The following is a 15,083-nucleotide window of genomic DNA, read 5'->3' on the forward strand; positions in this document are numbered from 1 at the left end:
GGGTCTTTTCCTGTTGTTCACGCTACACTTTCAGAGACTCCAGAGCTGCTGTTGCTGCTTTCCTGTTTACCAGGGTGGAATTTTTAGAATCATTAATAAGTTGGTAAACTTGCCTTTCCCCTGCCTCCAAAAGCGGAAAAGAAACTTCAGGCGCGGGTTTGTGAATTTCAAATTTTAAAAGTCGTCCTCTAAGTTTTCACATTGTGTGTTCAGTGTTCGCATACTTGAATTTGAAAACCAACGTCAGAGGCATTCTTTGTAACTTGCAGACATTTCAAAAGAACAATTTCTGGCTAATGCTAAGAAGTTACAGAAATAGACTGTTGGGTCACTGGCTAATTACAATGGAAAAGCCAAAGGTTTTTTCGAGAGGAAACAAAAGGAGGTGAGGCTTCTAGACTCTGGCCACTCAGAAGAGTGCCATGTGTCACCGAGCTATGACCGGAAGTAAGGGGGGGTTGCCCCAGGACTGTCTAAATCTGGGTAAGCGTTTTGGGGGGTGAGCAGGCTCTTTAGTCACACAGCTGTTTCTAACTTGAAGGGTATGACTGAGAGCATATTCGTGTGGTAAGAGGCCATGCAAGGGGCGGCCGGCTTCATGCAGTCTGCCTGTGCAGAAACAATGCATGCGTCATCCCAGGGCTGGTGTGTGTCCCTGGGTCTGTCATTCCCTGTTGCTGGGCAACCCAGTGTGTCTGGGTGTGTCCCCTTAGCACGCTGCGCTCCCTCCTGCTAAAGTTCACGGGTACAGCCTGCACATGAGCATCTGGGCTGTGATCATCCCCACAGGAATCAGGTCTGTGTCAGCCTCTGTCCTCTGGTCTCAGGGAATAAAAGTGCTGCCTGGCTGGTGTTCGACCAAACTGCCACCTCTGATTGTTGTTTGGTCGCTAAGTTGTGTCCAACTCTTGCGACCCCATGGACAGTAGCCCTTCAGGCTCCTCTGTCCATAGAATTTCCCAGGCAAAAATACCTGAATGGGTTGCTATTTCCTTCTCCAGGGGATCTTCCCGACCCAGGGATCGAACCCGCGTCTCCTGTGGCTCCTGCATTGGCAAGTGGATTTTTTACCACTGAGCCACCAGTGAAGCCCACTTCCTCTGAAGTTGGGGTTTAAAACTGGAAGTTTCCGTTTGGCCATGAGTTTGCAGACCCCTCTAAGTGGGGGACTCTTTTAAGGCCATGGTAGGACTCTGATTATGGCTGAGGGTTTGCAGAGTGGACTGGCTGCTCCAGGCACCTCTCGCCATCCTCCCAGGAATCTTTGAAATCAGTATTTGGAACCAGCCCAAAGCCTCTCAGTACCATGGGCAGTGATCCCTTCAGGCAGAAACGTCTGGAAAACACAACCAGGCAGGCATGTGAGTGCCTGAAACTGGTTCTAAAGGAATTTTTCAGGGGAAAAAAAAACAAAAAATATTTTGCACAGTGAAAGCAACCCTTTTGGAATAGAGAAGTTTCTGGGGTGATCCCTGTAGAGTTCTGTTCTATTTTGATTTTCAAGAGATCTATTGTTACTACTGTAGAAGTGGAAAAGTGGGTTCAGGAGAGGAGCTGATTCGCTCAGGCCACACAGGGAGGTGGAGACAGCTGAAACTGGGCCTGGGCTGGGAGGGATTTCCCAGTGTTTGTTTCTGTTTACATCTGTGAGTCTCTGGGCGTGGCCCCTTCTGGGTGGTGATGGACAGGCCGGCTCTAGGTGTGTCCCACCTCGGGGCAGCTCTCCTAGCTCGGTGATTTCTCCAGGACAGGGAAATTCCAGGGGGCAGATCCTGCCACAGCTGCGGTGAGACATTATTTCCTTGGGAGGAAACCAGCTCTCAGCAGCCAGAAACAAACAGTTTCCACTCCGGGAGAGAGGAGGGAGGAAGAAAGGGGGGAGTGGAAGGCCTTGATGCAGGAGGCTGGCCCAGAAGGGAGCTGGCCCAGAAGGGAGCCGCCCCAGGGCCCAGGCCCCCCTGCTCTCTGAGGCCCCCAGACAGTTTAAATTTAGACTTTCTATTCTGGTCACGGCCGTTCTGCTCTGCCCTGTAGTCATAGAACCGGCCAGTTTCCCTGAGCACAACAGCGCCTCAAAGTAAGCTCCTCTCCTGGAAGCTGGTCCTCAGAGTTGTTCTGTGGAAGCCTGAGGCAGGGAGGCGTGGAAGACAGATCAAAGGCAGGAAAGTCCACCACCCTAACTCACATTTCCAAACCTGGGGCCCTTCTGTCCGCATCTTGGTCCCTGTTCACTGTGGGGTGAGAGAAGGGCTGACTGGGCACAGCACATGGGAACACAGCCGGAGGGGCAAAGAGCAAGGCCACTTCCTATGGTCACCAGTTCCTCCCACCTCCTCTGGAATGGCCCCTCCCTAACCATCCAAATCAATGCACCTCTCCGTCTCAGCCCCGACCTGCTTCCTTTTCTCAGAGTGCACATCCTTATCTGACCACGGCCTGTGTTCCTCTCCAGAACGGAAGACCCACCAGGAGAGCGGGGACATGATTTTGCTCAGCGCTGTATCCCCAGTGCCCAGAGAAGTTCGCTGTATTAACCGAACACTTGCTAGGTGTGGGGGGCACTGTATTAGGTGCTTTATTTACTTATTTATTTTTGTATTTGGTGCTTTAAAAGCATTATCTAATTTTATCCTCAGGACAATTTTATGAGGGTTTGTACCCAAGTAGGAGAATGATGCCCAGAAAAGTTGAGAATCTTGACCGGGAACACGCAGTTGGACCCTGGAGTCCATGCCCCTGCGTGTACCCCTTAACCACTACACAGACCCGGCCACAAGAAGGTGGCCTCGTACCTCCTCTGCTGGGAAGGCTACCCCACTCGCTCCTCCTTTGCTCGCTGAGCCAAACCCCTAGCTCCCACCGGCTCACCCCCAAACAGTATGGTCTTTGGGTGAAGAGAAGAGGGGCATGCGGATAGATCCAGGACACCCCACTGTGAAGAGTTCTTTTTTGTTTTCTACTTCCCCCTGCCCATTCCCCTTATCTAGAAGCAGTGCCTCCTCAAAGCCCGGACTGTCGTATATCCCCTCCCTCCAAAGTTTTGCAACCTCTTATCTCTGGAGAGAAGTCTACATAAATCGCATGAGTATATAGTGCCACAAAACTATCCAATCTCTCATCTATTCTCCTAAGCGCTCTTTCAAAAAAGTCAGTTATTTTCCCATAAATGCCTTTTTCCATCTCCCCTTCCCCTCCTAAGATAATGTGTGTGTGTGTGTGTGTGTGTGTGTGCGCGCGCGCACGTGCGCGCACTCTGCCATCGCTTCAGTCGCGTCCGACTCTTAGTGACCCCCATGGATTGTAGCCCGTCAGGCTCCTCTGTCCATGAGGTTCTCCAGACAAGAATACTGGAGTGGGTTGCCATCCCCTTCTCCAGGGATCTTCCCGACCCAGGGATCAAACCCATGTCTCCTGCATCTCCTGCCTTACAAGTGGATTCTTTACCACTGAGCCACCAGGGAAGCCTTTCTAAGTTGATATATAAGCCCCCTAATTTTAACCATTGCCTGGAGTCACATTTTTCTGTGAATTTCCATGCATGCATGTAAATCAAACATCTGTCTTTTCTCTTGTGAATCTGTATTTTGCCAGATTAATTTGCAGGTTCAGAGGTACTGAACCTAACAGAGTAGAGGAAAAGGTCATTATCTCCCAGATAATGCCCAGTTAGATCTGGAGGGAAAAACACTCCAGATGGAAGGGGGCCTGTGGACCCCTGGCTGCTTCTTGATTGTCAGAATGGATTTGTGCTCGTTTTTCTTCTGCTTGCTGTGGGGAATTCACCACAGTCTGCAGTGCAGCCCTTGGCTCTGTGGGCCAGAGGGGATCACTTTCAGCAGGACTGACTCACACTAATCAAACTCACCAAGCACTGATGTAAAAATCAGAATGCTATCTTCCAAGTTTGCAGAGAAGCCTGTTTGGCCAGCGAGATGCTCATATTAGCAGGTCTGGACAGTCTCTCTCCCAGTGAGAAGGTTGCTGGGTGGGCCTGGGAGCTGGCAGGAAAAAGAAGCTGGTAAAGTTTGAGGCCAAGGCCCAGGGAGGGAGAGAAACTTACCATAGTCTCTTCTCCACTTTTGACACTTGTTCCATGTGCTCCTGTATCAATTCAAGGACCAATTTGTCTTTTTCACTTGGCTTGATGGTCAACTGCAGAGGCTCCTGCCTCTAGCTCTTGGACCCAGTTCTGTGCTCTGCTGCTAACCTGCTCCCAGGTCTTCATCACAGGTCAGGCGAGCACCACACGTCTGTTCCAGGGACTCAGGGACCCTGGCAAGCAAGCCAATGGCACAAGGGGTCCCCCAGCAAGAGTTTGGGGCACATATCTTCATATATTCCTCACAAGGCCCAGAAGGAATAGGAGGACCACAGCACCTCACAAAGCCAACAGGTGCCATGTGGGCCAACCCCAGAAGATGACAGCTTGTGGCCAGGCTTCCAAGGAGGGGGCCAGCCACACACAGCACACGGGAGTGGGCACTGGAACCCCAGAGAGAGGGCTGGCAGGGTAACTGTGAGAGCGGGAGGGGCCCCAGGCAGGCTGGGTGGGCTTCCTCATCTTCTCTGTATCACAGGACCCTCTGGAGTCTGGTGAAGCCACCAGACCCCTCTCATAGTGAGAGCTTTAAATGCGTAAAGTAGAATATCCAGGATTACCAAGGAAGCAAATTATATTGAAATACAATGACCATATGTGATTGGTTAAGGTCAGTTCAGTTTTCAGTCGTTAAGTCATGTCCAACTCTTTGTAGCCCCATGGACTGCAGCACACCAGGCTTCACTGTCTATCACCAACTCCCGAAGCTTGCTCAAACTCACATCCATCGAGTCGGTGATGCCATCCAACCATCTCATTCTCTGTCGTCCCCTTCTCCCGCCTTCAGTCTTTTCCAGCATCAGGGACTTTTTCATTGAGTCAGTTCTTCACATCAGCTGGCCAAAGTATTGGAGCTTCAGCTTCAGCATCAGTCCTTCCAATGAATATTCAGGACTGATTTCCTTTAGGATGAAGGTTGGATCTCTTTGCAGTCCAAGGGACTCTCAAGAGTCTTCTCCAACACCACAGTTCAAAAGCATCAATTCTTTGGCATTCAGCTTTCTTTATGGCCCAACTCTCACATCTATACCTGACTATTCGAAAGACCGTAGCTTTGACTATATGGATCTTTGTCGGGAAAGTAATGTCTCTGTTTTTAACATGCTGTCTAGGTTTGTCATAGTTTTCCTTCCAAGGTATTGTGATTGTAATTCTTTATTAATGTATTAAATCAGGACCAGATCTGGTGGTAGGCTTAATAACTTCTATGATTTTTAAGTCATGATGAAGGCAGACAGTTTTCAAAATATCTGCACCAACTGTGCTGTGATATGAAAATAGCTATGACTTCTATTGTGATGAGATCCCGGGAACTGCCTATACTACATGTGGTGAGATGCCTACAGGCACAAGAGAAGGAAGTGCTAGATTTCAAGGAAAGATTATTGAAAATAGACATGAAAATTTTTCCTGTCCCAGTTCACCAACTTCTAAAAACTTAACTGCAGGCTAAGAATCTTAGTGAAGGTTTGGAGGGCACCAAGTGGGGAAGAAAAGATGGGTTTCTAGACCATCTCACCCAACCAGAGTTCATTTCTGCCATTCAAATCGAGACTGGAAGGCATAGGAGGAGCAAGGGAGATGGGGAGGCCGGGGGCTTGTCAAGCTGCTGCCAGCACACTTTGTTCTGACTGGAAGCAGGTGTGGAGTCTGCATGGGATGGGTGCCCTGTCCCAGCCACCAGGCCCTCTGGTGACCAAGGGAAATCAGGGCTCCTGTCCTCCTCATTCCTCCATCTCCCATCCAAGCCCACCCCAGTTCACTTCACTTCAGGGGGAGATGGAAAAGAGCCCAGAGTCCCTCTTCCTCCCCTGAGGCTCACTTCCTCTCAATATGGGGCCAACAACGAGGAAGAGGGAAGTCCATCTACTCTGCTATGCCTCCACCTGAACCAGTGCTGTGGGTATGAATCTACAGACAGGAGACCGGACACACCATTTCTCTAGATGATCCCCTTTCACACCTGTGGGCTTGGCATATATATAAAAATGAAACTGAAGTTGCTTAGTGTGTCCGACTCTTTGCGACCCCATGGGTTGTAGCCTACCAGGTTCCTCCATCCATGGGATTTTCCAGGCAAGAGTACTGGAGTGGGTTGCCATTTCCTTCTCCAGGGGGTCTTTCTGACTCAGGGATCGAACCTGGATCCATGTATATTTATATATTTTTTAGTTTATTTTTTTGGTTTGCTTTTCCACTTTGTGTTTCAAACTTTTTTTAAACATACATAAAAGAAGAAAGAATGAACTCCCGTATTCTACAGCTATCAACCTTTCGCAACACTCCCTTTATTTGTCCCTTTCCAGCTTAATAATTGTCACTCCCAAAAGTCCTAGCTTGAACAACTACATGCAATACCTGATCCTAGACAGGATCCTACACTGGAGGGGAAAAAAATCTATTAGGACATCTTGGGGTCAATTGATAAAAGCTGGGATATAAACAGTAGTGCGGGGGGGTCCCTAGTGGCCCAGTGGTTAGGAGTCAGTGCTTTCACTGCCGAGGCCTAGGTTCAACCCCTGGTAGAGGAACTAAGATGCTGTAAAGATGCATCGTGCGGCCAAACAACAACACGAAGAGTGGTGCAAATAGAAATGTTATCTCAAAGTTATATTTACTCAAGTTGGTTTAAAAAACTATGGTTATGTAAGACAGACTCCTTATTCTTAGGAAATAAAGAGTAAGGGGCCATGATATATGCAACTGACTTTCAAATGTTTCATGAAAAAAAGTGTACACATAAGTACATTTAAACATATATGTGTATACACATATATGCATATGTGTATATATAGAGAAGGAGAAAATTGAAAATAAATAGGGAAAATGTTAAGATAGGCGAATCTGAGTAGAAGACATAGGAGTGTTCTTACACTATTTGTATTCTCACAACTATTCTATAGGTTTGGGTTTTCAGAAAAAAACTTATCAAAAAACATATTACCTAGCCAGTGAGAAGCACTAGTATGGACAATACATTGTACGACTACACAGTTCATTTAAATAGTCTACAATGGCCAATATGGCTTGATTGGGAGGTGGGTCCTGGGATTCAGGATTTAAGGAGTTCCGGTTCGCAGTTCTGTGTTCATTCTCTGCCCCTGCACATGTTTGCATCTGTCTGAGAGGCTACAGAGAATACCTATAAAACCAGTGCTGCTGCTGAACAAGGACTAGTTGCAGGACACTGGGGCCAGGGCAGCAGGGCCTAAGACTGGATATGGGCTGTGGGCAGGTGGACAGCATTAGGGGCCATCCTGTTGGACACAGAGCTCTTCTACCCCAGGTTTGTCCCTGCCAGTTGGGGGCCCTGGAGACCCTCCGGGGCTGGAGTTCCACAGGCTGGCCCCCCCACCCCTCCCCTGGCCTGCAGCAAGCTCCTGCTGGGGGCGTCCCTCCACTTCATTGACACTGATGCCCAGTAGAACAAACCAGAACAAGAGCCAACTGTTCACGCCCTCACTCATCACCTTGGGTTTGTCTAGAGTCCCTGAGAATTCCAAGAAAAGATCTCCTATGCGGAAGCATCCTGCTCCATCATGTAATTTTCTGTACCCCTCTCTGGGCTGGAATTTAACGTATTAACTCTAATCTCCCAGACATCTTTGCCTCAACTCATGTGCCCGCTCCCTCTGCACTCTTCTCACACCCTTGAAACACACATGTGTAACAAAATCAACAGCTGCCATTTACTGACACTTTTTGTGCATCTGATCATTCACTCATCCCAAGGAGGTAAGTACTATTATTCCATTCTGAACAGTTTGGTAAACATTAACCAAGTTCACCCAGTTAGAAAGTTATGGAGCAAAAAAAGAAAAAAGAAAGTTATGGAGCAGATATTCCATCACAGAAAGGCCTGGAAGGACCAGGGCAGGCAGGCTGCATGTGGAAGGCATCTCCACCTCAACCCAGAGGTTGAACTGTCCACTCTGGAAAGCCCACATGGGTGAGGCACAGTCCAAGATTTATGAATCTCCATGAATATAGCTGGGTATCCTGAGTACAGACTTGGGAACTGGCTGCTTGGATTCAAACCCCAGCTTAGCTGACCACCAGTTGGGTGACTTTGGGCAAGCGACTTAACCTTTCTGGACCTCAGTTTCCTTCTTTGTACAATGGGTATAACAATAGTCCCTCATAGGGTGGCTGTGAGGATTAATGAGTTACACACATAGAGACTCTAGGTCAGAATAAGTTCTTTTTACAAAATGCTGCCTCTGTGCATCTCTCCCTTAAAGCCACTAGATTCAGAGGACTCAGCAACTTTTTGAAAATCAGTTAATGAGTTTAGCCAATAGAAGGGTGATCACTAAAGTAGTTATATCTTAAGAAAGTGCAAAATCTGAGAAAGAGAAGACTTAGGTCAAGGTGGGAAGATTTCAGGAATTTGTGTGTGTGTGTGTGTGGCCTTTTTAAATACAAGGATACATAGCTCTCTTATCCTGAGGGGAGGTGGCAGATGCAGAGAGCTGAGACAAAGGCTTTTCGCATTTTATTTTTGTAGGGTCAGCATTTAAAAAAGAAAAAAATTAACAAGCACACAGAAAAACTTTTTCAAATGCCTTCTTTTTCTCAAATCCTAGTCAGCCCATTGCATGTGGGGCTGAAAATTTGGTATTACAATTAATACAGGAAGTTTTCCTCAAACTAGCTGGAGGGCTTGGAATTTCCAACAGGGACAACAGAAAGGAATATTCTCAGCTGGGTCTTCTTCAGTTAAGAAGGTTCCCGGTGCCAGCCCAGATGTAATGTGAACCCACAGCCCGCCTTCCCAACAGTAATTTATCAGAGATGGATAGCTGTTGCCCAGCTAGCGAGTTGCCTGTGAATGGATGTGTTTTGAGACTATCTGGGAGAAGGTCCCCTTTTCCAGGACTTTGTTGAAGGAATTTATGCATCTTCAGCTAAAGACTGGACCAGCTGCTTGCCAACCCAGCATTGCTAGGGTTCCAGCACCCCAAATTTTCCCTCCAACACGTCACACTTTGAGTTCTCTTCTCCATGGTAAAATGTGCAAGGAACTGCTGGAGGCTTTTGTAGGTCTGGGGTGGGCCCCCAGATTCTGCATTCCTAACCAGCTACCTGAATATTCATTGGAAGGACTGATGCTGAAGCTGAAGTTCAATACTTTGGCCACCTGATGGGAAGAGACAACTCATTGGAAAAGACCCTAATGCTGGGAAAGACTGAAGGCAGGAGGAGAAGGGGACGACAGAGGCCAAGATGGTTGGGTGGCATCACTGACTCAATGGACATGAGCTTGAGCAAGCTCCAGGAGATGGTGAAGGACAGGGAAGCCTGGCGTGCTGCAGTCCATGGGGTTGCAAAGAGTCGGACACGACTGAGCGACTGAACAACAACAACAACCAGCTCCAACACACACGGCCTCACTTGAGAAGGGAGGATCTGGAGTACTTGACCTAGAGGGTCCCTTACGTTCCTGGTTCCTAATCTTGCTCCTTTGCATTTCCACAGTTTGTCAATCTATTAAAATGTGGCTGCTGGGACTTCCCTGATGGTACAGTGGATAAGAATCCGTCTGCCAATGCAGGAGACATATGTTCAGTCCCTGGTCCTGGAAGATTCCACATGCTGCGAAGCAACTAAGCCTGTGTTCTGTAACTACTGAGCCTGTATGCTGCAACTACTGAAGCTGGCACACCCTAGAGCCTGTGCTCTGCAACAAGAAAAATCATTGCAACGAGAAGCCCCTGCTCGCTGCAACTAGAGGAAGCCTATGTGCAGCCACGAAGATCCAGTGCAACCTAAAAAATAAAAACAAGAAAAAATAATTTTAAAAAATAAAATTTGGCTGCTGGACAGTTCCTAGTGGAATCAGTATGAACAGAACCACTGCATCCCTTACTCCTGATGGACTGGCAGAATTTGGAGACAGTGTCATCATGCTACTAGTGCCAGCTCCCTAGAGGGAGTCTTCTCATGTTAGGCCTGGTCCCATGGAGGGGTCTGGGCTGTAGGGGGACTGCAGCCCTCCCACCCGACCCCTACCTTCCATGAAGTGCCTCAGCTGCCAAGACAAAGCATACATTTCTCAACCTGCCATAAAACCAGTTTCCCCAGATCCTTGCAAGATGGCTCCTACCTATAGGGTGTGCCTCCTCTGTCCATCTGGGGAACAAAAGCCATTAGTCAAGTACTCAAAAATGGAAACGTGTTGTTGACGGTATACAAGGAATCATACTCTTCTACTTTTTCATATGTTGAAAATTTTATATACATTTTTTTACAATTTAAAGCAGTTTGTTCTCAGGGCAGATGACCTTAAAAGTACATACAAAGAAGAAGTCTCTTGGTTCATTATCACTCACAATAAATTTGAAAGTCTGAAGAACTATAAAATTCAAGATGCCTAAGGAAGGCATAGAAACTACTATCTTCAGTTCATCCCCTCATATCAGACCTAGTTGTAATTTCCAGTTTTATAAAGTAGTCCTGTAGCCATTTGGAAGATTCTAGAATAAAGGACAGTATGCTCACTAAGTAGTTCAGTAGGGAACTCTGCATTTGTCAGATGTTTTTCCCATAAGAACCATTGGACCTTTGAACCAAGCACTTTTCTTAGCCCTTTAAATGCATTAACTCAATTATTCACCTACCCTACAAGAGTTACTACTATTATCCCCATTTATGAGAGGAAAAATGAGGCTCAAAGGAAGTGACTTGCCAAGGTCACACAGCCAACTGGAGGTGAGCCATTGCTGTTCTAAGCACAGTGTTTCTCATACTGGGGCCAGGCCCCAGGGCACTTGTCCCTACATGGTATGAAAGCCTAACCCTCTAGAGTTTTCTGAGATATTCACACAGTGGAGTATTGCTACTGCTAAGTCACTTCAGCCGAGTCCGACTGTGCGACCCCATAGATGGCAGCCCACCAGGCTCCCCCGAACCTGGGATTCTCCAGGCAAGAACACTGGAGTGGGTTGCCATTTCCTTCTCCAGTGCATGAAAGTGAAAGGTGAAAGTGAAGTCGCTCAGTCTTAGCGACCCCATGGACTGCAGCCTACCAGGCTCCTCTGCCCATAGGATTTTCCAGGCAAGAGTACTGGAGTGGGGTGCCATTGCCTTCTCCTCAGTGGAGTATTATTCTGCCATAAAAAGGAATGGAATACTGTTACCGGCTACAACCTTGATGAACTTAAAAACATTATGCTAAGTGAAAGAAGCCAGACACAACAAACACATAGCCTGGACTTCCATTTATATGAAGTATCTAGCATAGGCAAACCCACAGAAACAGTAAGTAGATCCGTGGTGGGGTTGAAGGGAGGGGCAGATGAGGGGTGACTACTGAGGTGTACCAGGTTTCCTTTTGGGGTGATGGCTGCCCAACTATGTGAATATATTAGAAACAACTGAGTTATATATACTTTTAATGGGGTAGATTTTATGGTATATAGATTATATCTCTGGACAAATAAGGAGACTACTGAACATTTAGTAAACCAAAGCTGGTAAATGGTGGCAGATTATGCCACCCCCAAATATGCCACTTTGGTGTAAGGATTATTTTGAGCTAAACAAGTGTGTACATGCTCTGTCATGTCTGACTCTCCGACCCCCTGGACTGTAGTCCACCAGGCTTCTCTGTCCATGGGATTTTCTAGGCAAGAATACTAGAGTGGGTTATGATTTCCTCCTCCAGGGGATCTTCCCAACCCAGGGATCGAATACACATCTCCTGTGTCTCCTGCATTGACAGGAGAATTCTTTACCTCTGAGCCACCTAGGAAGCCCTCTTCTTATTTGGACATAAATTTGCAGAGGTGGCCCCTCTCCTCTCTACCAGGAAGAAGTTAATCACTGGAGGCAACTCTAGACACCAGTCTTGAGATGCCAAGAGAGGAACTTAAATGACAAACCTTGTTAAAACTAGCCCTTATCTACCACTGCTGCTGCTGCTAAGTCGCTTCAGTCGTGTCCGACTCTGTGCAACCCCATAGACGGCAGCACACCAGGCTCCCCCGTCCCTGGGATTCTCCAGGCAAGAACACTGGAGTGGGTTGCCATTTCCTTCTCCAATGCATGAAAGTGAAAGGTGAAAGTGAAGTCGCTCAGTCACGTCCGATTCTTCGAGACCCCATGGACTGCAGCCTACCAAGCTCCTCCATCCATGGGATTTTCTAGGCAATAGTACTGAAGTGGGGTGCCATTGCCTTCTCCATATCTACCACTAGTATCCTATATATTTACCTTCGTACAATTTGTTCCCCTTGAAACTCAAAGTCCTTTCCTTTCTCTTGCCACTTCTCTAAAAGTTCATTGTTGTGTCAAGATGCTATACAATAAGCTCCAGTTCTACCACCCCATCAAGTTACTCCTCACTTGGTGCTCCCTTGTGTACATGTCATTACATTTTAATAAAATGTGTATTTTTTTCTTGGTGATCTTTTGTTAGTGTACAGGGCTCTGGTCAGAGAACTTAGAATGGGTAGAGGAAAAAGATTCTTTTTCTTCTCCTGCACCTGCAGAATCCTTCATTGTCCAGCTCCTCCTTTCTCTGTCTCAGTTCCTGTCACTCCCTCCCTCTACCTCCCATGCCCAGACGTTCTGGACTTCAGTATTTCAACTTTAATGTGCCCTTTTCCTCTTCAGAGTCTCAGAGAATGCTGGGCTCAACTGAAGGATCACTGCCTCCAGGGAGCCTCCCTGGCCCTCTGCCTAAGTCAGGGCCCCTGCCACCTCATGTACCACCTCACCATCCTACACTTACCACCCTGGTAATTCGCTCAAGGTATGGTTTTCTTGTTAAACTTTAGGCTCCATGAGGGCAGGCATGGGTTATCTTGTTCACTGTTTTACCCCCTGCCACCAGCACACAAACAGAGAAGGCACTTAGAAATGTGCTGAACAGAGACTTCAGGACTCAGTCGCAAAGAGAGAGCACTGTGGCTTTAAGTAGACAGAGGTCCTTCTCTGAGGGTTGCAATTAATCTTGAGCCCTCTTCTCCAGGCCCTTTCAAAGCTAGAGTTAGACCTTACATGGTTCCACTTCACAGAGAACTTCTGTATTTTACTCCAGATAACGCACATGCCTGATGCATCAAGCACTTGACTTTTTTCTCACATGAATTTTAAAGCTTCTCTTTCCTTGACTAAAAGTTTCAGCAATCTTAGATGCTGTTTGGGGAGGAACTAGGTACACAGCTGTGATCTGCAGGGAGCTACAGTAATGTTTTCTCAAAGGCAACCAGAGAGTTGATCCTGCTACTTTTTTAAGCGAGAAGAGCTAGCTTCTTTCCGCTCAACTGTTAAAAATAGACAATCTTTCACTAAGCAAGAGACGCAGCTATCATTTATCGGTAATGCTGGGTGTTGGCATTCCCACCTTGCTAAAGTTTAGACAAATAAGCATGGACATAATTATAGATCGGATGGAAGCCACAGACTTGGTGACTGAGCTTGCAAAGCAGATGCCTCCAGCTAGATGAAGCATCTCTGCTCCTTTGGATTAGTTTATGAACCTGGGCAAGACTTAAACCCTAAATCCCAGCTGTGCTCAGTTATTCAGTCACGTCTGACTCTTTGCGACCCCATGGACTGTAGCCTGCCAGGTTCTTCTGCCCATGGGATTTTCCAGGCAAGAATACTGGAGTGGGTTGCCATTTCCTTTTCCAGGGAATCGTCCCAACCCAGGGATCAAACCTGCCTCTCCTGCATTGGCAGGTGTGTTCTTTACCACTGAGCCACGCGGGAAGCCTGTAAATGAGGAATCATTCCTTCCCTTCTCTTGAACTGACCCTATTCTGATCTGCAAAACTTCATTCCTCTTGGAATCAAAGGAGCTTGGGAAACTCAAGGCATTTATGACCTGAAAATGTGCTACAGTAAGAAGAGAACGGAGGGAGGGCTAAGGAGGCTTTTCCTCCCAACCCCCAGAAATGATCACGAGTGGTAAGAATTCTCCTGGACCATGGGATGCCAACATTCTAGAGCTGGGGTGCTCCTCAGACATTACCCAGTGTTGTCTCCGAACTGCACAAGACCAAGAGGCCCCACAGACAGCGAGCAACCGGAGGAACAAGAACTTCCTAAGCCCCTCCTAGCCCCTTTTCCATTTGCCCACCCACAGCTCTCCCACTTAATCAAAAAATGCCACAGGCTGTGTGTATAACAGGAACCAAACTTCTTAAGGCACAGAAAAACATTGGCGGGAACCACGCCAGTTTATTCAAGAGTAGCTGTCCTGGAAGGTTGGGTTTACTACTTTTCCTGCTTTCCTGAACTTGAAGTACATTTGTGTACTTAACCTCTCTGTGCTTCGGTTTTTCCATCTGTATCTGGTGATGAAAATTAAAGCACTTAAAACAGGACCCGGCATTATAAATAGTCAGTGGCACGCCATTTATCATTTCTTTCGAAATACTCTACCAAGAATATGTATTATTTGTATGATGAAACAAAAAATTTTTTACTTACTGCTTTTAAAAACCTCTCAATTGAAAACAATTTTACTTTTTGTTCGTCCTTGTCTTCACCCTTCCCCCAAAACCACATTCCTAATTTCAAGCAGCAAGCTGCAAACTGTATAGTACTTGGCAGAGGGGTCTGCTTTCCTTTTATGAAAAACTATGGGAATCACGTCCGAAAAACTTTCTAAAGAGCTACTTCGCCTTGCTTCCGCGCTAAAGCGCGCGCACTGAAGAAAGAATTCGTGGAGAAGGCCTCGGGCGTCCCCGGAGGCGAGCCCTCGCTCTGCTCTGAGGAAAAGGTGCCCAGCTCCCGCCATTAAGGCGCGCGAGGGAAAATGGAGGCGCCCGGCCGGCCGCACGGCGAACGACAGCGCAGCGCCTGCGCCCTGCGCGCCCACCTCGGCCCGCGAGGCCGTTACGGCCGTTGAGGGAGGGCAGGGGGAGGGGCAGGAGGGCCGCACCACGCCCCACCCGGCGCCCCAGCGCGCGGTTCCGGCGAGTCCGGCTCCGGTCCGGCAGTCCGCTCCAGGTCGCTTCGGCCCGCCGGCCGC

Source organism: Capricornis sumatraensis, chromosome 3 (assembly GCF_032405125.1).
Source record: "Capricornis sumatraensis isolate serow.1 chromosome 3, serow.2, whole genome shotgun sequence".
Lineage (NCBI taxonomy): Eukaryota > Metazoa > Chordata > Mammalia > Artiodactyla > Bovidae > Capricornis > Capricornis sumatraensis.